General features: G+C 42.8%; 1 protein-coding gene across 1 annotated transcript in view; it reads left to right on the top strand.

Moving 5' to 3' along the window:
* LOC132378075 (uncharacterized) overlaps positions 1 to 25,480 on the top strand; it is a 172,767-nt gene that overhangs the window by 63,471 nt on the left and 83,816 nt on the right. Inside the window, exon 2 of the mRNA XM_059944796.1 lies at positions 10,775 to 11,310. The gene's annotated coding sequence lies outside the window, so the exon portion shown is untranslated. The remainder of the gene's footprint in view (positions 1 to 10,774; positions 11,311 to 25,480) is intronic.

The raw sequence follows: 25,480 nt of genomic DNA on the forward strand, positions 1-25,480 counted from the left end.
CAACACTAGGTTCCATGCCCTGTGCATCCACAGGTACTTCCTCAACCTGCACACAGGCCAATGGGTCACCTGCCTCTCCTAGGCTCTCAATACCAGTCCACCTTTCAAATTTCAAGTTCCCCTGATCCTCCCAGGTACTCTCTGGGCAACTCCCCTCCGGAGTAAACTCAACCTTGCGGTTTAAGACAACCTTGTCTGCCAACCCAGCAGACTCCCTCAAGGTAGCGGCATCCTTTTCATCTAGGACTGCCCTTACATCATCAGGAACACACTTAAATTCTTCAACTGCAAACAGCTCTGTCAAGCCAGATAGATCATCCGTGTCCAACCCTGGACCTTCTAGCTGCCACATCCGTTTCTCATCTTGGCTCTGTGCCTCCATAATTTCCTTCCTCATTCCAAAATGAGGGGTATCTTATGGGCAAGGTTCAAAATTCCGTTCCTTGACAACACTAAATCTGCTTCGTCTCCCTTGCTTTCCTTAGCTCCACTATTCTCCACTTTACCACCCTCTAACCCCTCTTGGTACAATGCTGGTAAAAACATCTCAGCTAAATCAATGCTGGACTCATTTAAACTCGTTCCTGCCTCTGCCGCCTTTCTAGACATGCTGTGAGTTACTGCGCAGGCGGGATAAGTCTTGGGATCTATGGGCGGGTCCTCGGCACTCACAGGCTTGCTCGTCAGCTTCACTGCTGAGTACACATCCCCAGCTGCAAGGTCATTACCGAGTAGGACGTCCACACTGTCCATTGGTTGTTCCGACCGCACCCCTATTTCGACTGGTCCAGATACCAGGTCACATTTCAGAAATATCCTGTGCAAAGGTACGGCCTCAGTCCCTTTTCCAATACCTTTTATCACATTTACCTCCCCAGTCTCGGTCTCAGCACCAAATTCTAACACCTTCCTTAGAATCAATGACTGACCAGCCCCAGTGTCTCTCCAGATCCACACGGGAACTGGGGTTTCTCCCTCCTTCACAGATACCATCCCCTCCAAAATAAACCTCTCATGCCCCTCTTGGGCTCTATCTAACCTTGCCCTCCTCATCAAGCTGCTGACTGGCTCAATGCAACCATTTGGAGTTGTCATCCTTCTTCAGAGCAAAGCACTTAGATGCTATGTGGCCCGCTTTCCCACAATTATAACACATAAAGCTGGGAAGCTTCCTGCCAGCCTGCTTTTCCTCCTCCTTGCCTTTTCCACTAGTTCCCGGCTTATTCTCTGACTTAGCCGGTGGGCTTTCTCTACCGTCCCTACTACCCCTCTGGTAGCTCTTATTTAGGGAAAATTTTATTTTGTGGGTTAAGGCATACTCATCTGCTAACTTGGCAGTCGCAGACAGAGTCTCTGCCTCCTTCTCATCTACATAGGTCCACATACCTTCAGGGATACAGCCTTTGAACTGCTCAATCAGCATAAACTGTAGCAGTTTGTCATAATCCCCAGTGACCCCTTTCGAGGCGCACCAACGCTCACAATACGTTTGCATCTCACGGGCAAACTCTAAATACGTGCCGTCCCACGACTTTCTCAAATTCCGGAACTTCTGCCAGTATGCCTCTGGAACCAACTCGTAACTCCTCAGTACAGCCCTTTTTACTACATCATAATCTTTAGCGTCATCCATAGACAATGCCGAATAGGCTTGCTGAGCCTTCCCCTGAGTACACTCTGTAACAGAACAGCCCACTTCTCCTTCGGCCAATCCTGATGCATAGCAACTTTCTCAAAATGGAGGAAGTACCTATCGACATCCATCTTCTCAAATGGGGGTACCAATTTAACCTCCTGACCAATCTTAAACCCCCTGTTTGGGTCTACTGCCTGGTCCCCTCCCCTCGATGCCTTTAACCTTTCTTTTTCCAGCTCAAACTGCCTCTCTCTCTCCCTTTATTTCCTCTGCCTTTCAGCTTCTTCCCTCTCCACCTTCCTTATCCGGAGCTCATGCTCCCTTTTCTTTTCCTCCTCAGCCAAACTTAATTTTTCCAGCTGAAGCTGGAGCTCACCCCCGTCTGGTTTACTCTCAGGGAACAGCTCCAACACTTCTACCGGGAACACCTTCTGGGATACATAATACGTGGCTATTGCTCTCTGTACCGCCGACTTCCACGTCGCCGGTTTCACCACTGAGAGATTCAACCGTCTCACAATATTCAACAATTCCAACTTCCTGGCATCCTCTAATGCCTCCGAAGTTGGTTCCCTTAAAAAGATTTCAATCTCTGTCTCTGCTGGTTACTTTTCTGGTTTTCCACACAACCAGATCGGATAAGGGAATTCTACCCTGACTCACTGGCCTCCGAATTTGGTAATCAAATCCCGAGACGAGGCCCCAATTTGCTATATGCCCCGTAACTGGGTTAACAAACCAGCAGAAATGGAATAATACGTTTGAGTCTGGTGGTACTGTAACTAAAGGTGTTTATTAGTAAACTAAGCAATACAGTATCAAAAATGCCAATATACATATAAAACAGGTTAGCAATGATAAATACAGAAGTGCAGGAATAAGAATCAAAACCAACCTCTATCAAAGTCTAGGGGTAAATGAATTGTCATAAGAAAATATAGAGTTCAGTTCAGTTCATGCTGAGGTAGTTGTTGTTGTGATGCAATGTTGGAGAGAGAGACAGAGAGAGCGAGCAAGAGATGAGCAGCTGCAGCATGCAAACCTTCTGTCATCTTCTTGTTCTGTTGTACCGTTGGAGTCACCGATTATGACCCTTCTGTTCCAGGCTAGACCGTTCTTCAGTGATGGACGTCACCCAGGCAAGGGCGGACACACACACAAGTCCCCACCGGTCTGCTTTCATCCACTGTGCTCCGGATCGATTCTCCTGAACTGATCCTCCAGGCCCCCACCTTCCTGTGGGTGCACAACACTCTTTCAGTGTCCACCGGTGTGTCTGTGGGTGTCTCCCCAGACCCATCTTTTATCCCCACTGACGGGGTATCACCCATTCATCAACTGCACATGTCCATGTCCATCAAACTAGTCCACTCCCTGCTGTCTCAGCAAGAATGTTAACGAGCAAAGAAGTGTCCTTGTAGCAAAAGGTAAATAATCAGTGAAGAAGCCATATTACATAAATCATCCGTCTCTCTCTCTCTCTCTCTCTCTCTCTCCCTCTGTCTTATCTGTAGCAGATGCCTCTACCTCTGTTCTTCATCCCTATCTCTCATTAGCAGCATAGTTCCTGGGGGAGGGGGGGGGTCAGCACTGGACCCCATTTCCATCTGGTTTGTTCAGCACACATAACAATTCAGAGATGTTTTTCGGCACACCACTGTTGTATGTGCAGTTATTTGAATTACTGAGGACTTCGAGTCTGGCCATTCTCCTCTGATCTTTCTCGTTAACAGGGTGCTTTTTGCCCATAAGACTATGCTCACTCGATACTTTTTTTTGTTTCTCATTCCCCTGACTGAAGCATCACAGGAGAACAGGATCAGCAGATTAGCTGCCGGAGGTTGTGTGCGCAGACAGCTGCCCCTTTTAGGTGCTGACTGTCCAGCACAGAGCTCAGAAACAGTGATGCAACAGACTTTTAACATTGAAAATCAGCAAATTGTTTGTTATGCCTCCCCTCTCGCTGTGAAGCGGGGACACCTCTTTTTCCCTTATTAGTGAGAGAGAGAACCTGTGATATGTTGAATTATCGGATGAACGTGTAGTTTTTGGGTACTGCAAGTCTGTGTCTTTAATGATGCTGTGCTGTGCACTTGAATGCTTAGCGGAGAGCACCGATGCTTTTGCTGGTGGGCGCAGGGGTTGATCGATGCCTTCTTGCTGCTTGTGCATGGGAGGCTTTGGGATTCTAATGTTTAAACTGCTATTCATTCTTTGGGGCACTGCTTTGTTTTCATGGATGCCTGCGAAGAAAAAGAATTTCAGGATGTATATTGTACACATTTCTCTGACATCAAATGTACCTGTTGAAACCTATTGAAAAAACCCTATTGTTCACAAAAATTCCAGGAGATCAATAGTTTCTGAGATACTCAAACCACCCCATCTGGCACCAACAATTATTCCATGGTCAAAGACACTTAGATCACATTACTTCTGCGTTTTAATGTTTGGTGTGAACAACTACTAAACCTCTTAACCATGTCTGAATGTTTCTATGCATTGAGTTGCTGCCACGTGATTAGCTGAAAAGATATTTGATGTAACAAGCATGTGTACCTAAGTCACTACACAATCACTAAACACTTGGGCCTACACAGCAATATTCATGTGAATCTCTAGAAAGCTGTTATTGATAAACACCACTAGAACAGTCCGAAAGTTCCTAGCAATGAATGTGCTTGGCTATGCCTGTACCTCAGGTTTTGCCAGCTTGAACTGAGAAAACGATAAAAATATAAACATAATAAAGGAAAGTAAGAACTGAAATGACAGATATTAGAAAACACAATGTGCACTTCGTCACACTTAGATTAACACTACCTAGGATAGAAGGAGGAAAGGAATACCAGTCATTAAAAAATTGCGCAACAGTCAGATAAAACTTCTAAGGATATATTTTCATCAGCAAAAGCAGGATTGAACACTTCAATTGAGCTTATGTAATTCTGATAAGTACACACCCACTAAACTTAAAAAGAAAGTCACAACCCTGAAAAATAAAGAAATTATCACTGCAGAAGAAAAAGTTAACCAATGGAAAAGCATGACCCTCCATGGAAGACATCCCCATGATCCGAGCAGACTAGATGTTGACAAGGAAGGTTGAACACCTGGTTCAGAATTGGAAACCTCTTTCCAGAAATAGAAGGGTTCCCTGGTGGCAGATCAAGACCAGGTGGTTAACACAATCAATTATCAAAACTACATAATAGAAGACCAACAAATTCAAAACACTAAATGTAGGAAATGCCAAGAGGAACCACAAACAATCCAAGTCATTACAGGATCCTGCAGCAATGTAACTCAATCTGATTACTTACATGGGGACAATTAAGTGCCAAACATCACACACTAAAATCTTGCTTTGAAGTGCAAACTCATAAACGACACCTTACGTCACTACAAAAACAAGCCTGATCCGGTTTTAGAGTCAGAACACCACAAATTATACTACAACCATTACATTATTACAGATAGAACAATCCGTAATAACCAATTGGATATAATAATACAAGATAAACAAGTAAGGACAACTTACTTAATAGATATAGTCATTCCAAGCACACATAGCATACAGAAATCAGTAAGTGTAAAAAACGGAAAAATGTACTGAATGAGAGAAGGAAGTTAGAAGAAAAAAACATGAATACGTATACATTGTCACAACAGTAATATCTACAACTGGTGTCATTCCAAAGACACTGCACAACAGTATTAAACAATTAGGCCTACATAACAATTTTTTTGTAAATCTTCAGAAAGCCACAATAACGAAACATACTTGTCCCATCAGTGAAATGTTCCCACTACTACTGTTCTCACTTTAAGGACTCTTCATCTCATTATCTCATGTTTTCATTATTTATTGCTGTTTATTTATATTTACATCTGCATCGTTTGTTGTCTTCTGCACTCTGGTCAACCTTTCATTGATCTTGTTCTAGTTACTATTCTATATATTTGCTGGGTATGCCCACAAGAAAATAGATCTCATGGTTGTATATGGTCACATATATGTACATTGATAACAAAATTTACTTTGACCTTTGGTCATGTGAGACCTAAGGCTCCTGTACCTCCTTGAGAGAATACCAGCAATCTGGGTTTATTGGTACATGGAGACAATATCCAAACTGAAGTTGGATAAAAAGATGAACTCCAGGTTTGTGAAAACTGTAGACATCATACAGGACAAAGGTAGAGGTGAGGTCACTGTTCTCCATGGCAGTAAAACAGTCACAATGAAACTATGCAAATGGGAGGGAGCTTGCAGAACTTTACAAGGCAAATGCTTATTGAGAGTGATTAATTAGAAACTTTTGAGACAGGTTATTGTCTATATTGCTTTATTAGTTCCGGCCAATTGGTTAAGAGCTGTGAAAAATTCATTAATTCAAGTATTTCATTCAAATTAAAATTGGATATTGATCGTTATTCTTGTACTTCAGTTAGCATATCATTAATTTTTTTTCTGTCATGTCAAACAGCTCAAATTGATCAGCTGTCTAAAATAATTTATTAACTCTTCATTTTTTGTCACCCTGTACCAGCCAAATACTATTGCCTAATATTTGTTAACTGATGATTACTTTAGTCTGTTAGTTGGAAGTTATCGATTCATTGAACAGCACATGTTAGAAGTTGTTTATTTACTGATATCTCAAGCTTGGAAAACACAATCAGTTGTGCTTAGCAGCCACACCTGCTCCTTCCTAGTTCTTAGCTAGCACTCTCCCTTCCACTCAAATCTCTCCAACATCATCTATACCATCACCAGCACCCCTAGTGAAACTGGGGCAGATGCATTTGATACTTCACCAAGTCACAAAAGGTTGGAACTTACCTGCATTTGGTTAATTATTCTTGGCTGAGATACCAGCAGAGGATATGTAATAGGAGCCAAGTTTTAATCCTAAACAATTAAGCCTTGTAAAAAGCCAGAGCTACAGAAATGCCAACAGAAGCTCCAAAGACCTTAACCCTTGGGGAGGAAGGACTTTCAGATGTATAAAACTACATAGTGAAAGTGGAATCCACAGGGCCAATCGATCTTCTTTCAGTCCTGCACAGAGCACCCCTGTGACCATTCTCCTCAATAACAAGTATCCCATCTCAGATCACGTCCACAACATTTTGGAGAGGGAGCCAGATGTCTTTGTACATATTGGTACCAATGACATAGGAAGGAAAAGCGAAGAGGTCCTGAAAGGAGATTTTAGACAGCCATGTAGAAAGCTGAGAAACAGGACCTCCCGGGTAATTTCTGGATTGCTGCCTGTGCCATATGCCAGGATGATCTGGCAAATTTATGTGTGGCTGAGAAGCTGATGCAGGGGCAGAGCATCAGGTTCCTGGATCACTGGGATCTCTTTTGGGGGAGGAATGACCTGTTCAAAAGTGATGGGTTTTGCATCCATATCTGAAGGGATCCTATATTCTCACAGGCAGGTTTGTTAGAGCTGTTGGGGAGGGTTTAAACTAATTTGGCCGGGGGGGGGGGGTGCGGGGGTGTAGGAATCAGAGAGAAGAGACTGAGGATAGGATGGATGGTAAAAAAGCAAAGATAGCGTGCAGTCAGACTGTCAGGAAGGACAGGCAGGTGGTAGTACATAATTACAGCCAGCAGGGTGAGTATCAGTGCATTAGGGATGCAAATGCAGTACTCAAAGTGTTATATCTTAATGCACAAAGTATAAGAAATAAGGTGGATGACCTTGTTGCACCGTTACAGATTGTCAGTTATGATGTTTTGGCCATCACTGAATTGTGATTGAAAGATGGTTGTAGTTGGGTGCTAAATGTCCAGGGTTACACATTGGATCTGAGGGACAGGATGGTCAATGGAGGAGGTGGCATGGTTCTGCTGGTAATGAAAGGTAGCAAATCAGTAGAAAGATGTGACATAGGATCGGAAGATGTTGAATCCTTGTGGGTCGAGTTAAGAAACTGCAAAGGTAAAAGGACCCTGATGGCAGTCATATACAGGCCTCTCAACAGTAGCTGGCACGTGGACCATAGATTACCACAGGATATTGAAAAGACATGTCAAAAAGTCAATGATATGGTAGCTATGGGAGATTTCAACATGCAGGTTGATTGGGAAAATCATGTTGGAATTGGATCCCAAACGACTTGAGTTTGTTGAATGCCTACGAGAGAGATTTTAGAACAGTTTGCTGTCAAGTCTACTAGGGGATCAGCTATACTGAATTAGATGTTATGTAATGAACTGGAGGTGATGAGGGAGCTTAAGGTGAAGGAACCCTTAAGAGGCAGTGAACACAATATGATTGAGTTCAACTTGAAATTCGACAGGGAGAAAGTAAAGTCTGATGTAGCAGTATTTCAGTGCAGTAAAGGAAATTACAGTGGTGAGAGAGGAGTTGGCCAAAGGAAATTGGAAGGAGCTGTTGGCAGGGATGACAGCAGAGCAGCAATGGTGTGAGAACCTAGGAAAAATGAGAAAAGCGCAGTATAGATGTATTCCAAAAACAAAGAAATACCCAAATGGTAAAATAGTACAACCATGGCTGAACAAGGGAAGCCAAAGCTAATGTAAAAGCAAAAGAGCTGGCATACAACAATGCAAAAATCAGTGGGAAGACAGAAGTTTGGGAAGCTTTAAAAAAACCTATAGAAAGCAACTAAAAGAATCATTAGGAGGGAAAAGACGAAATATGAAAGCAAGCCAGCAAACAACTTCAAAGTAGATACTAAAAGCTTTATCAAGTATGTAAAAAATAAGAGAAAATAAAGTGGATATAGGAATGCTAGAAAATGAGGCCAGAGAAATAATAACTTGAGGGCCAATAATAATAATCTCCTTGGGGGCCAAGGAGATGTCAGATGAACAAAATGAGAATGTCACTGCGGTAGACATTAGCAGTGTGCCTGATGTTGAAAGGTATGAGGGGAGAAAAATGAGTGCAGTTAATATTACAAGAGAGAAGGAGCTGAAAAAATTGGAACACCTGAGGGCACAGAAAGGAAATTATAGACCAGTTACTCTGACCTCGGTGGTTGAGAAGATGTTGGAATCAATTGCTAAAGCTGAGGTTATGGAATACTTGGTGACACAGGACAAGATAGGACAAAGTCAGCTTGGTTTCCTTAAGGGAAAATCTTGCCTGACAAACCTACTGGAATTCTTAAGGAGATTACACGTAGGATAGATAAAGGGGAATGAAGTGGAAGTTGTATATTTGGATTTTCAGAAGGCCTTTGACAAGGTGACACACATGAGGCTGCTCACCAAGTTAAGAGCCCACGGCATGACAGGAAAATTTACTGCCGTGGTTAGCGCATTGGCTGATTGGCAGGAGGAAGCGAGTGGGAATAAAGGGATCCTTTCCTGGTCAGCTGCCAGTGACTAGTGGTGTTCCGCAAGGTTGGGACCACTTTTTTTAATGCTGCATAGCAGTGATTTAGATGATGGAATGGATGGCTTTGTTGCCAAGTTTGCAGATGATACAAAGATTGGCGGAGAGGCAGAAAATGTTGAGGAAACAGGTAGGATGCAGAAGGACAGACAGATTAGGAGGATGGGCAAGGGAGGGGCAAATAAAATACAATGTTGGAAAATACATGGGTGTGCACTTCAGTAGTAGAAATAATTGTGCAGACAATTTCCTAAACAGGAAGAAAATCCAAAAATCTGAGATGCAAAGGAACTTGGGAGTCCTTGTGCAGAATACTTGGAGGTAGAGTTGGTGGTGAGGAAGGCAAATGAAATGTTAGCTTCCTTTTCAAGAGGTCTAGAATATAAGAGCAGGGATGTGATGCTGAGGCTTTAAAAGGCACAGGTGAGGCCTCACCTTGAGTACTGCAAACAGTTTTGGGCCCCTCATCTGAGAATAGATGTGCTAGCATTGGAGAGGGTTCAGAGGAGGTTCACAAGTATAATTCTGGGATTGAAAAGTTTATCATACGAGGAATGTTTGATGGCTCTGGGTCTGTACTCAATGAAATTTAGAAGGATGAGCAGGGATCTCATTGAAACCTTTTGAATGTTGAAAGGCCTAGACAAAGTAGACATGGAAAGGATATTTCCAACGGTGGGGGGGGGGGGACTAGGACAAAATGGCACAGCGTCAGGTTAGAGGCATGTCTATTTAAAACAAAGATGCGAAGAAATTTCTTTTACCGGAGGGTGGTAAATTTGTGGAGTTTATTATCATAGGCAGCTGTGGAGGCCAGGTCATTGGATGTAATTATAACAAAGCTTGACTGGTTCTTGATTGGGCACAGCATCAAAGGTTATGAAGAGAAGGCTGGGGAATGAGGCTGAGGAGAGAAAAAAGGATCAACCATGTTTGAATGGCGGAGCAGACTTGATGGGCCAAATGGCCTAATTCTGCTCCTATGTCCTATGTCTAGGACAGAGGGCTCTGGTGGGCTGCCCATGCCCAGTAGGGGCGATGGGCTTAACAAGCAGAAGATGAATAAAGCCTGCTTATACGGTCAAGAAACAGTTAAAGTTAATAGCATTGCTGCCCATGATTTTGCACTACTTACAGCATTTAATTTAATTTAATTTCTTATATATATTTCATACTGTAATCTACAGTCATCTTAAATGTAGTGCACTGTACTTCTGTCACAAGACAACAAATTTCATGACATCTGTCAGTGATATTAAACCTGATTCTGATTCTGAACAAGACATTTTTTAAACATGAGTTTGTGATGGAGGGAATCACAAAGCGAAACGGCATCAATCATACAAGTACAGATAAAGTGTACATCAGAGCTACAAATGATTGTTCTATAAATCCTAAAGACTGTTATACGTGTCCATAAATACTTACAGCCTAAAACTAAGCCAAAGTGGGAGGTATTAAGTGGATAACAGCCATAATGAAGATCATTTATTAAAAGCTGTTTTCTTTATGTCAAGTCAATGAGATGTTCTACTGAGATTATGAATCCAAGGTCATGGCCAATGGTGATCCCTCTGACTAATTAGTGATGTGGTTATAAAAAGGTATAGAAAGATATTTCAAAACACAGAAATATAAAATCTAAAAGATGATGCTGAAGTGAGAGGTTGGAATTATTGACCATAAGACATAGGTGTAGAATCTGCTCTACCATTGTTGATTTATTATCCCTCTCAACCCCATTCTTCTTTTTCAGCATTTAATACCATCATTCCCACAATCCTGATTGAGAAGTTGCAGAACCTGGGCCTCTGTACCTCCCTCTGCAATTGGATCCTCGACTTCCTAACCAGAAGACCACAATCTGTGCAGATTGGTGATAACATATCCTCCCTGCTGACGATCAACACTGGCACACCTCATGGGTGTGTACTTAGCCCACTGCTCTACTGTCTGTATACACATAGCTGTGTGGCTAGGCAGAGCTCAAATACCGCCTATAAATTAACTGATAATGCAACCATTGTCAGTAGAATCTCAGGTGGTGACGAGAAGGCGTACAGGAGTGAGATATGCCAACTAGTAGAGTGGTGCCACAGCAACAACCTGGCACTCAATGTCAGTAAGACGAAAGAGCTGATTATGGACTTCAGGAAGAGTAAGATGAAGAAACACATACCAATCCTCATAGAGGGATCAGAAGTAGAGAGAGTGAGCAGTTTCAAGTTCCTGAGTGTCAAGATCTCTGAGGATCTAACCTGGTCCCAACATATCGATGTAGTCATAAAGAAGGTAAGACAGCGACTATACTTCATTAGGAGCCTGAAGAGATTTGGTATGTCAACAAATACACTCAAAAACTGCTATAGATGTACCATGGAGTGCATTCTGACAGGCTGCATCACTGTCTGGTATTGGGGGAGGGCTACAGCACAGGACCGAAAGAAGCTGCAGAGGGCTGTAAATCTAGTCAGCTCCATCTTGGGCACTAGCCTACCAAGTATCCAGGACATCTTCAGGAAGCGTTGTCTCAGAAAGGCAGCCTCCATTACTAAGGACCTCCAACACCCAGGGCATGCCCTTTTATCACTGTTACCATCAGGTAGGAGGTACAGAAGCCTGAAGGCACACACTCAGTGATTCAGGAACAGCTTCTTCCCCTCTGCCATCCAATTTCTAAATGGACATTGAATCCTTGGATACTGCTTCACTTTTTTAATATACAGTAGTTCTGTCTTGCACCATTTTTGATCTATTCAATATATGTATACTGTAATACACTTATTTAGCTATCATTATATTTTTCTTCTAGATTATGTATTGCATTGAACTGCTGCTGCTAAGATAACAAATTTCACAACACATGATGGCAGTAATAAACCCGATTCTGATTCTGATCTTTTCAATGTACCCTTTGATGCCCTGACTAATCAAACTCTGCTTTAAGTATACCCAATGACCAGGCCTCCACAACTGTCTGTGGCAATAAATTCTACTGATCCAGCACCCTCTAGCTAAACAAATTCCTTGTCATCTCTGTTCTGAAGGGAGGTCCTTCTGGCCTGAGGCTATGCCCTCTGGTCCTTGACTACGTTCAATTATTGGGTCTACAATCTTAAGTCAATACTTACAAGCTATAAGAAACATCTCAAACATGGTTTCTTTGATTTTACAAAATGGCCTCAGGTGGTCTGCCACATTGTCATGGCGTCAGTCTCAGCATGAAAATAGGCTGGTCAGTCCATCAGGAACCCATTTTGTTCTAACTTCAAGTTCAGACAAAGAGTCTCTGATTTGAAAGGTTAGCTCTGTTCCTCTACCACAAGCATGTCCTGACAAGCTGGGTATTCATAGTAATTACTGTTTGTGTTTCAGATTTGTACAGCTTCAACATCTGCAGGGAATTGCAATGTGCAAATTAGTAGCTATGTTTACAATAGGGACTCCAATTGTCTGTGAAACACTTCACATTGGATTGCATTAGCTTTATTTATCACATGTTCAATGAAACATCAAAACATATAGCAATCAACAATGTGAGGATCATGCTGGAATTTTGCCAGTGTGTGCCGATGTCAACATAGCATGCCCACAACTCACTTGCCCTGACTCTAACCACATGCGTTCGGAACATGAGAGGAATACTGAGCTCCCCAAGGAAACTCATGTGGTCATGGAGAGAATATCCAAGTTCCTTAAAGACAGCAGCTGGAATCAAACTCCGATTGGTGATTACTGGCATGGTAAAGCAATTATGCTAACCACTACTCCATTGCGGGACTCTCACTGTCTGGTACATACCCTCTAAGGAGGAGATATAACCATATAACAATTACAGCACAGAAACAGGCCATCTCTGCCCTTCTAGCCATGCCGAACGCTTACTCTCACCTAGTCCTACCTACCTGCACTCAGCCCATAACCCTCCATTCGTTTCCTGTCCATATACCTACCCAATTTTTTTTTAAATGACAAAATCAAACCTGCCTCTACCACTTCTACTGGAAGCTCGTTCCACACAGCTACCACTCACTGAGTAAAGAAGTTTCCTCTCGTGTTACCCCTAAACTTTTGCCCCCTAACTCTCAACTCATTCCTCTTGTTTGAATCTCCCCTACTCTCAATGGAAAAAGCCTATCCACGTCAACTCTATCTATCCCCCTCATAATTTTAAATACCTCTATCAAGTCCCCCCACAACCTTCTACACTCCACATCAACCTTTCTCTGTAACTTAGGTGCTGAAACCCAGGTAACATTCTAGTAAATCTTCTCTGTACTCTCTCTATTTTGTTGACATCTTTACTATAATTCGGTGACCAGAACTGTACACAATACTCCAAATTTGGCCTCACCAATGCCTTGTACAGTTTTAACATTACATCCCAACTCCTATACTCAATGCTCTGATTTATAAAGGCCAGCATACCAAAAGCTTTCTTCACCACCCTATCCACATGAGATTCCACCTTCAGGAAACTATGCACCATTATTCCTAGATCACTCTGTTCTACTGCATTCCTCAGTGCCCTACCATTCACCATGTATGTCCTATTTTGATTAGTCCTACCAAAATGTAGCACCTCACACTTATCAGCATTAAACTCCATCTGCCATCTTTCAGCCCACTCTTCTAACTGGCCTAAATCTCTCTGCAAGCTTTGAAAACCAACTTCATATTCCACAACACCACCTCATCTGCATACTTACTAATCCAATTTGCCACCCCATCATCCAAATCATTAATGTCCAGTCAGCCCTCCTTATCGGTGGAGGATTGGTTCCAGGACACCCCACGGATACCAAAATTCGCAGGTGCTCAAGTCCCTTATTTAACCTATCTCAGTACGGTGGTCTTTAGGACCCAACGGAACCCCAGACTTTATTTATCATGTCCCCGTATGTTCGACATTAGGACCTGGCGCTGATCTGAATCAGCAGTGTTCCTGTTCATGAAAATAATCACGATCGCAATTGAAAATAAGGTGGGAAAAATAAAGCAATTAGAAAGAGGTGAAACGCCAGCAGTCATTGGAAAAGTGTTAGGCTACAGTCGGTCAACGATCAGAACAATTTTAATGGAGCATTTGAAAGGTCCTGCCCCGATGAAAGCTACAATTGTTACAAAACAATGCAGTGGATTAATTATTGAAATACGTATGTTTCTTAAATGTTTTATATGCATAGAAAGGTAAAATATGTACTACATACTAAGAAAAATGTTTGACTAACTGACGCTAAATAATACCAGATGTACCTGTTCCGACTTCAAATCCGACTTAAAGACGGACTCAGGAACAGAACTCGTTCATAACCTGGGGCTGCCTGTACTTTTAAGTCATTTCTAGATTACTTAAAATACCTAATACAATGTAAATGCTATGTAAATAGTCATTATACTGTATTGTTTAGGGAATAATGACAAGAAAAAATATTCTGTACATGCTCAAACAACAAGTGCTGGAGAGAGAACCTCTGGGTTTTCCCAATCTGCGGTTGGTTGAATCAGTGCATAAGGAATCCGCTGATAAGGAGGGCCGACTGTATATGACAAACAACGTTGGACCCAGTACAAATCCCTGAGGCACACCACTAGTCACCGGCCTCCAACCTAACAAACAGTTATTCACCACTACTCTCTGGCATCTCCCATCTAGCCACCTTCCTAACTAACATTCTGTGTGGAACTTTGTCAAAGGCCTTACTGAAGTCCATATAGACAACATCCACTGCTTTACCCTCATATAGTCATTTGAAAAAGCACATTCAATATTCTTGAATCAGTTTCTTCTCTTCTCCATGAACTTTCTGAATGAACACTGCCTCGTTATTTCTCTTTTGCAGTATGTATTTGTTTTTATAACATATAGTCATTTTTTATGTCTTGCAATGTACTTCTGCTGCAAAACAACAATTTTCACAACAGATGCCAATGGTAGTAAGCCATATTCTGATTCTGAAGTTCCTTCTTCATACATCCCAGTCACTCTTTGTCTGTTGGTTTACTCAGACATGTTTTCCCAAAACTGAATCTGGCAGTAATGCCTTCTCCCATTTCCCTTTCAACTGCTTCCTCGTCTTTAATGAATCAACTTTATTCTTGTTCAATAAATTGTTCATTGCTACTATAGTTTTCAATGACCACGTGTTAAAAACCATCTGACTCATGAATTTATTCTGTGCCTGGCAGAATGTGATCTACCTGAAAAGTCTTCCTTTAGAGTTGAGTTGAAAAAAAAATTTTCCTCTAAACAGATCTGTCAAATGGACCATCAAAAAGATACAGTACTCTGCTGCAGGAGGAAATAAAGACGACCTTTTCTGGTGACTGTGACAAGTGACGTACCACAGGGGTCAGTGTTAGGATCGCTTCTTTGCATGTTATATGTCAATAAATTGAACGACAGTTCAATTGAACGACTTGGCTTTGTGGCCAAGTTTGGGAACAAAACAAAGTCAGGTGGAGGGGCAGGAAATGTTGAGGAAGCAGGAAGTCTGCAGTGGGACGGACAGATTGGGAGAATAGGCAAAGAATAAGCAAATATTGAATAGAGTGTAGCGAAATGTATAGTCATGCACTTTGGTTGAAGGAGTAAAGACATAGACTATTTTCAAAATGGGGAAAAAGTTCAAAATATCTGAGTGCAAAGGGGCTTGTGAGTCCTCGTGCAGCATTCCCTAACAGTTAACTTGCAGGTCAAGTCAGTGGTAAGGAAGGCAAAAGCAATGTCAACATTTATTTTGAGGGGACTAGAATATAAGGGCAAAGATGTAATGCTGAGGCTTTGTAAAGCATTGGTCAGACCACACTTGGAGTTATGTGAGCAGTTTTGGACCCCTTATCATGTGCTGGCATTGGAGAGGTTTTACAAGAATGATTCCAGGAACGAATGGGTTAACATATGAGGACTCTCTGGAATTTAGAAGAATGATGGGGGATTTCAATGAAACCTATCAAATATTGAAAGGTGTGACAGTGTATATAGGGAGGCTGTTTTCTATAGTGGATAAATTTGGCACAACCTCAGCATAGAAGGACATCCATTTAGAACACAGATAAGGAGGAATTTCTTTAGCCAGGGGGAATTTGTGGAATTCATTGCCATAGGTGGCAGTGGAGGCCAAGTCATTGAGTATAATTAAAACAGAGGTTGATAGGTTCTTGATTAGCTAGGGTGTCAAAGGTTATGGGGAGAAGGCAGGAGAATGGGGTTAAGAAGGATAATAAATTAGCCATGATGAAATGGGCCAAATGGCCTAATTCTGCTCCTATGTCTTATGGTCTTACATTGCACCATGCAGCACAATTACCACAGCAGAAGCAATGGCTGAAAATAACATTCTTCAAAGCTGTGACTCCACATTTCTGCTTGTGAGCTGATTAAGAGAATTTTATCTGTTCTTCCTTCCCTCTATTCTCTCATTTGCAAAGTTGCTCTTTTTACTTCTGCCTACTTTTCATCTCAGCTACTTTCCAATTCATCAGCATTCCAGAGGTAAACATTTGTCTCTCCTTAACCTTTTGTAAATATTGTTTTCATTTGGTTATTCCCTCCTCCTAGATTTTCTTTTTCTACATCTTTTTCAATGTTTGTGTCTCATATACCTACTTTGATGACAATTTATCTTTGATTGACTTTTCTTGGGCTCATTTCCATTCTGAATCATTGAGACTGTCAGTCAAAAACAGGATAGTGCAAACATTAATTATTCTGTGTTTGCTCTTGTATTCTTCTTCTCCTTCCTCACACATTCCCTCTCAATCAAATTCACACATGTACAGGACATAATTGGATGTCATCGTCTGCATGTTAACATGAGTTCATAATACCTCACATCTTATTCTAATACAGCAATCACTCACAAGTTCATTCTTCTGGAGGTTGGAGATTAAAACAGCAATTGTCTTTAATGTAACTACTTTAGTACAATGATGCACCTCTGTAGATTGCATGTAGTAAAAAGAGATGTTTACACCAGTGGCTTCATTCCTTTCTCAAAATCTGGTTTCATCAGTCCTTATCAGTCTGGGTCATTTTCTAGGTTACTGGACCAAAGAGGGTGCACAATATCTGAGATGTGTCTGCATGCAGCAGGCAGTCTTATTTTAAACAGGGATTTGAGACTTGTAATTTTAACTAATAATTTCAATAATTTTAATAAATAATGTGGAAGACCACACTAACTTGGGCATTCAACTAGTGCCCTGGGTGGGGGCAGGTCTTTGATCATGGGTGCTCCATGTAGATGCACTCCGTGATGAGGAGGGCTCTCCCCATGATGAACTGGGCCGTGCCCACTACGTTATGTAGGATTTTGACTTACAACTGAACTTGTGAGGAAATGCATTTTTGTTATTTCAGTATTTTGCATCATGAAATTGTGATCCATGTTTATTTTCACACCAACTGTTGCATCCACCCTCTGCTGGGCATTGAAGCCTGGAAACTGTCAGTTTGATACAGCTTAGTCTCTGACAGTGTCTCCTTGTCCTGACCCTGAATAACCTCCATATCTAGTGTCCTCAGCATTTCCCTGGAGTCCTGTCACTCAGAGGTTCACTCCAGCCTTGTTCCTCGGAGATACCCTCATGCCCCTCAGTCTACGCCACATTTACAAGGTTGCTGCCAGCACTTGGGGATCTGATTTATAGGTTAAGGTTCAAAAGGTTAGGACTTTTTTCCCCGAGGGCATTGGAGAATGAGGGCAGATTTAATAGAAGTATATAAAATTATGAGGGGTATAGATAAGGTAAAAGTAAGCAGGCTTTTTCCACTGAGGTTGGGTGAAATGAGATCTGGAGGACATGGATTAAAGGAGAAAGGTGAAGTTGAGAGGGAGCTTTTTCACTGAGAGGGTGGTGAGAGTGCAGAACGAGCTGCCAGTGGAAATGGTGGATATGGGTCCAATTTCAATGTTGTAGAAATTTGAATAGGTATGTGGATGGAAGGGGTATTGAGAGCAATGATCAGATGCAGGTAGCTAGGACTTGGCAGATTAGACAGACAGACAGGCATACTTTATTGATCCCGAGAGAAATTGGGTTTCGTTACAGCTGCAATAGCCAAGAATAGTGAAGAGATATAGCAATATAAAACCATAAATAATTAAATAATACTAAGTTAATCATGCCAACTGGAAATAAGTCCAGGACCAGCCTATTGGCTCAGGGTGTCTGACACTCCAAGGGAGGAGTTGTAAAGTTTGATGGCCACAGGTAGGAATGACTTCCTATGACGCTCAATGTTGCATCTCGGTGGAATGAGTCTCTGGCTGAATGTACTCCTGCGCCTAACCAGTACATTATAACCAGTATATTAAGAGTTCAGCATATACTAGATGGGTTGTAGTACTCCATGGCTCTCTAACTCTATGCATGAAGCACTGCCCCTCTGTATCTTTCTGTTTCCACATCCCACTGTTCCTCAGTAAACCCCTGCAGGCTTGTCCCTCAAGATTCCTGTGTACCTGAGCCACTCAGTATACTCACTTAGCTACGTCTTCAATGGACCTTCTTGTTTATGCCCCTCAATATGCTCTTGTAGCCACACTGTGTGGTCTCTCTCTCAGAAGTCCCTGAACCCTGGCTTCTTAGTATTAATCTGTAGCTATGTTCTTAAGTAATCTCCTGTAGTTAACTCCCACTGTAAAGCACTGCAATTATGTCCCTGCTGCACTTCCCTTGGTATACCCTTGACTTGCTTGGCTTTCAGTACAGTCATCTGCGGCTGTGTTATTCAGTACACCCTGGTTATTATATCTAACACAGTACTCCAGTGTCTATGTCCTCAGCCTACCCCTGTGTCTATGTCCTCAATCTGCCCCTGTGACTATGTCCTCAGTCTGCCCCTGTGTCTATGTCCTCAGTCTGCCCCTGTGTCTATGTCCTCAGCCTACCCCTGTGTCTATGTCCTCAGTCTACCCTTGTGACTATGTCCTCAGTCTGCCCCTGTGTCTATGTCCTCAGTCTACCCCTGTGTCTATGTCCTCAGTCTGCCCCTGTGTCTATGTCCTCAGTCTACCCTTGTGACTATGTCCTCAGTCTGCCCCTGTGTCTATGTCCTCAGTCTGCCCCTGTGTCTATGTCCTCAGTCTACCCTTGTGACTATGTCCTCAGTCTGCCCCTGTGTCTATGTCCTCAGTCTGCCCCTGTGTCTATGTCCTCAGTCTACCCTTGTGACTATGTCCTCACTATGGCCCTGTGTCTATGTCCTCAGTCTACCCTTGTGACTATGTCCTCAGTCTGCCCCTGTCTATGTCCTCAGTCTGCCCCTGTGTCTATGTCCTCAGTCTACCCCTGTGTCTATGTCCTCAGTCTGCCCCTGTGTCTATGTCCTCAGTCTACCCTTGTGACTATGTCCTCAGTCTGCCCCTGTGTCTATGTCCTCAGTCTACCCCTGTGTCTATGTCCTCAGTCTACCCCTGTCTATGTCCTCAGTCTGCCCCTGTGTCTATGTCCTCAGTCTACCCCTGTGTCTATGTCCTCAGTCTACCCTTGTGACTATGTCCTCAGTCTGCCCCTGTGTCTATGTCCTCAGTCTACCCCTGTGTCTATGTCCTCAGTCTACCCTTGTGACTATGTCATCAGTCTGCCCCTGTGTCTATGTCCTCAGTCTACCCCTGTGTCTATGTCCTCAGTCTACCCTTGTGACTATGTCCTCAGTCTGCCCCTGTGTCTATGTCCTCAGTCTACCCTTGTGACTATGTCCTCAGTCTACCCCTGTGTCTATGTCCTCAGTCTACCCTTGTGACTATGTCCTCAGTCTGCCCCTGTGTCTATGTCCTCAGTCTGCCCCTGTGTCTATGTCCTCAGTCTACCCCTGTGTCTATGTCCTCAGCCTACCCCTGTGTCTATGTCCTCAGTCTACCCTTGTGACTATGTCCTCAGTCTGCCCCTGTGTCTATGTCCTCAGTCTACCCTTGTGACTATGTCCTCAGTCTGCCCCTGTGTCTATGTCCTCAGTCTACCCCTGTGTCTGTCCTCAGTCTGCCCCTGTGTCTATGTCCTCAGTCTACCCCTGTGTCTATGTCCTCAGTCTACCCTTGTGACTATGTCCTCAGTCTGCCCCTGTGTCTATGTCCTCAGTCTACCCCTGTGTCTATGTCCTCAGTCTATCCTTGTGACTATGTCATCAGTCTGCCCCTGTGTCTATGTCCTCAGTCTACCCCTGTGTCTATGTCCTCAGTCTACCCTTGTGACTATGTCCTCAGTCTGCCCCTGTGTCTATGTCCTCAGTCTACCCCTGTGTCTATGTCCTCAGCCTACCCCTGTGTCTATGTCCTCAGTCTACCCTTGTGACTATGTCCTCAGTCTGCCCCTGTCTATGTCCTCAGTCTGCCCCTGTGTCTATGTCCTCAGTCTACCCCTGTGTCTATGTCCTCAGTCTACCCTTGTGACTATGTCCTCAGTCTGCCCCTGTGTCTATGTCCTCAGTCTACCCTTGTGACTATGTCCTCAGTCTGCCCCTGTGTCTATGTCCTCAGTCTGCCCCTGTGTCTATGTCCTCAGTCTACCCCTGTGTCTATGTCCTCAGTCTACCCCTGTCTATGTCCTCAGTCTGCCCCTGTGTCTATGTCCTCAGTCTACCCCTGTGTCTATGTCCTCAGTCTGCCCTTGTGACTATGTCCTCAGTCTGCCCCTGTGTCTATGTCCTCAGTCTACCCCTGTGTCTATGTCCTCAGTCTACCCTTGTGACTATGTCATCAGTCTGCCCCTGTGTCTATGTCCTCAGTCTACCCCTGTGACTATGTCCTCAGTCTACCCTTGTGACTATGTCCTCAGTCTGCCCCTGTGTCTATGTCCTCAGTCTACCCTTGTGACTATGTCCTCAGTCTACCCCTGTGTCTATGTCCTCAGTCTACCCTTGTGTCTATGTCCTCAGTCTGCCCCTGTGTCTATGTCCTCAGTCTGCCCCTGTGTCTATGTCCTCAGTCTACCCCTGTGTCTATGTCCTCAGTCTACCCTTGTGACTATGTCCTCAGTCTGCCCCTTTGTCTATGTCCTCAGTCTACCCCTGTGTCTATGTCCTCAGTCTACCCCTGTGTCTATGTCCTCAGTATACCCCTGTGTCCTGTATACCCCTGTGTCTATGTCCTCAGTCTACCCCTGTGTCTATGTCCTCAGTCTGCCCCTGTGTCTATGTCCTCAGTATACCCCTGTGTCCTGTATACCCCTGTGTCTATGTCCTCTGTCTGCCCCTGTGTCTATGTCCTCAGCCTACCCCTGTGTCTATGTCCTCACTATGGCCCTATGTCCTCAGCCTACCCCTGTGTCTCTGTCCTCAGTCTACCCTTGTGACTACGTCCTCAGTTTACCCCTGTGCTCATCTCCTCAGTCTACCCCTGTGTCTATGTCCTCACTATGGCTCTGTGTCTGTCCTCAGCCTACCCCTGTGTCTATGTCCTCAGTTTACCCCTGTGTCTATGTCCTCAGTATACACCTGTGTCCTGTATACCCCTGTGTCTATGTCCTCGGTCTACCCCTGTGTCCTCAGTCTACCCCTGTGTCTATGTCCTCAGCCTACCCCTGTGTCTATGTCCTCAGTTTACCCCTGTGTCTATGTCCTCAGTATACCCCTGTGTCTATGTCCTCAGTTTACCCCTGTGTCTATGTCCTCAGTATACCCCTGTGTCTATGTCCTCAGTCTACCCCTGTGTCTATGTCCTCAGATTACCCCTGTGTCTATGTCCTCAGTATACCCCTGTGTCCTGTATACCCCTGTGTCTATGTCCTCAGTCTACCCCTGTGTCTATGTCCTCAGTCTACCCTTGTGACTATGTCCTCAGTCTACCCCTGTGTCTATGTCCTCAGATTACCCCTGTGTCTATGTCCTCAGTATACCCCTGTGTCCTGTATACCCCTGTGTCTATGTCCTCAGTCTACCCCTGTGTCTATGTCCTCAGTATACCCCTGTGTCCTGTATACCCCTGTGTCTATGTCCTCAGTCTACCCCTGTGTCTATGTCCTCAGTATACCCCTGTGCTCATCCTCAGTGTGCCCCTGTGGCTAAGTTCTCAGTATGTTCTTCTGGGTAGTCCTCAGTGTATCTGTGTGATTCTATCCTAAGTGTACCCCTGTGATTATGTGGCTATGTATTCAGTATGTATCTGTGACTATGTCCTCAATATATCCCTGTGGCTAAGGTCCCAGTGTGTCCCTGTAGGTATTTTCTCAGTGTGTCCCTGTGGCTATGTCCTCAGTGTATCCTGTAGGTATTTTCTCAGTATGTTCCAGTGGTAATAATGCTCATTATGGTCCTGAAACCTTGATATATTCCTATCATTTTGTTCCCTCATCATCTGCTATCCAATCCCTCCTCATTTCTTTTAGCATAGTCCTGCCATCCAATCTCTTGTTACAATCCTATAACTTGCCTTCAGTGTTGTCTCTCTGACCAAGATGTACATTAACCCTTCGGTATACTGTCACCCACTTTCTACCTCCTTGCAGCTCAGTCCCTTGTGCCTTTCTGTGCAGCTTCCCCAGGGAAGTTCGAGCTGCTTGATCTCTTTTGAAATTCGGTGTGAGACCACAACTCATTCTCACAGCTATCATTTGAATTTTTATAGTTCCATAATTCAGATTTTCTCACTGATTTATGTCATTGAGCTGTTCACATGATGAATTGTGATAACATTTCTGGATGAGGACTGTAATATCTCATGAATGATTGTTAGATTTTGCAATCGTATTTCACAGAATTTTTATTGTAAAAGTACACGAAGCCATGAATCTTGAGGGAAGAAACACGACCAATGTCAACAACATGAAGAAAGCCCATAATCAAAGATTTGCCAATGTTTTGATCTGGAGATTGATTTAGAGACAAGTCTGCACTAAAATATTAATCTTCATTTTAATTCCTGAAAGTGGCAATTGGTGCTGATGTTATTAGCTTGTAAAAATATAACAATTTTCTCTACCAATTTCAAATTCAATTCATCCATATCTATCCAAATCCATATCTGTCTCTGTATATATGCAGATTTATCTATATTTATATAGAATGCTACCCACTCATTTTGCTCTCACATAAGTTGACATGCTGGTTCTGTCAACCACACACTAAAGTACAGATTCATTTCTTCATTTTCCTAGGCCAGTTGCACCTCACTACTTTGGCATCGACATTGTAGAATGACCTGATCAGCTGACAAGCAGTCTTTTTTATTCATCCAATGCCCTCTATTTGTAATAGCCACATTCAGTATTTTGCTCCAGACCAGTTAGTTGTGGAAGCATGTTTCAGTTAAAGCCACTGTAACATTATACAGTGAACACATTGAATAAACTTGGTTGTTGAGGGTGCAATAGTTTTAAGACTAGTTTGCTTCTGGGAACTTTAGAGTTAACTTTTAAAGTGATGAAGATCATGACTAACCATGATGACAAAAAAGAACTTTTTGGAATTGAAAACTAAGTCAAAGGCTCTGGAGGACTTTGATGAAGAAAGTGTAGACAATGAAATGCAAGCTAAAATTTGCTGTTAAGCTGAGTAACTGCATAAAGAATGCAGAGAAAATGAAAGAGTTTGGAAATGGAGAATGGAAGATGAACACCACAAGAATTCAGTATACAGTTGGCCCTCCTTATCCGTGGGGGATTGGTTCTGAGACCCCCCGCGGATACCAAAAAACGCGGATGCTCAAGTCCCTTATTTAACCTGTCTCAGAGTGGTGGTCTTTAGGACCCAACGGAACCCCGGACTTTATTTACCATGTCTCAGGGCGGTGGACATTAGGACCTGGCACAGCTCTGAATCGGCATTGTTTCTGTTCACGAAAATAATCACCATCGTGATTGAAAATAAGGTGGAAGTAATAAAGCGATCAGAAAGAGGTGAAACGCCATCGGTCATTGGAAAAGTGTTAGGCTACAGTCAGTCAATGATCGGAACATTTTTAATGGAGCATGTGAAAGGCCCCGCCCCGATGAAAGCTACAATTATTACTAAGCAATGCAGTGGTTTAATTATTGAAATATGTATGTTTCTTAAATGTTTTATATGCATAGAAAAGTAAAATATGTACTATATACTAAGAAAAACGTTTGACTAACTGTCACTAAATAATACCGGATGTACCTGATCCGACTTAAAGACAGACTCAGAAACGGAACTCACTCATAACCCAGGGACTGCCTGTACTTTTAAGTCATTTCTAGATTACTTATAATACCTAATACAATGTAAATACTATTTAAATAGTTATTATATTGTATTGTTTAGGGAATAATGACAAGAAAAATAGTCTGAACATGCTCAAATAATGAGTGCTGGAGAGAGCACTTCCGGGTTTTCCCGATCCGCAGTTGGTCGAATCCACGCATGCGGAATCCGCGGATAAGGAGGGCTGACTGTACAAGAAATCTGAGACTAGTTAGAGAGCTCCTTCCTTGGCATAAAAGAATGGTAAAACCAACCCAAGCCACAAATTCAACAAAAGACAGTTTTCTGGAGAAAGCTAAAACTTTGCAAAGAACTTGGACATGGACATCTTTAATGTGGTTTAAATGACCATATAATCTCATCTGCAAAATATCTTTGTGGGTGATGGATAACAGTCCAACTCTGGTTAACTGGCATAAACATACTGAAAAACACAAGAGGCTGCAGATACTGGAAATCCAGAGCCTAACACACAAAATGCTATGTTAGTCTTGATGAAGGCTCTCGGCCCAAAGGGTGGTCTCTTTATTCCTTTCCATAGGTACATTTTAATTATGTCAGTCATTTGGCAGTCAACATGCAAGAGAGTATTCTGGAGTTATGTGAATATAGCAGACATTAATTCAAGCAAGAACCAGGCAGGCAGTAAATTGAAGTTAAACTGGCCCCACAGACTAAGAGATTGCAAGTGCAAGAGCTCAACAGTAAGGCAATGGGTTTGTGTAAATTGGCTTGCATCAAACCAGGCAATTATTTGCACCATTGTGACTTGAGTGCAAACTGCAGACCAGATGGATGTTGTCCCTTACCAGATCAAACATAGGCAATCAATAGTTCTTGTCTATTTACCATACGTGTACAACCCTGACAACATTCATTTTGGGTTACCTGGTTCTCAGTCATCAAGAGATTTAGATTATGTGTGTAAATTAGTTTACCCTGAAGGCATTTGGACCTTCAATTACAATGTGCTTTCACTATGCATCTCAAAGGAACCATTTGTCAGCCCAAAGTACTGAAATAAACAATGTCACTGTAACTGTCCAAATTGTATTGAATCATCCCTGTTACTTTGATTTTAAGGGCGTAAAAATGTGATGTACTTTGAGGTTGTAAGCCTCTACCCATTGTGTCTTCAGAATGATGCCAAATAAAGACTTATATATCACCAGCTTCACTATCTCTTCGGTATTTTTGATTGCAGTCACAACACAGCTGTGTTGTACATCAGTAGAACTGAATGACATAACTATTAATACCTCATGGGTTCAGCTATTTGATTACATATATAATTCA

The sequence above is a fragment of the Hypanus sabinus genome, chromosome 19 (assembly GCF_030144855.1).
Source record: "Hypanus sabinus isolate sHypSab1 chromosome 19, sHypSab1.hap1, whole genome shotgun sequence".
In the NCBI taxonomy this organism is placed as follows: Eukaryota; Metazoa; Chordata; class Chondrichthyes; order Myliobatiformes; family Dasyatidae; genus Hypanus; species Hypanus sabinus.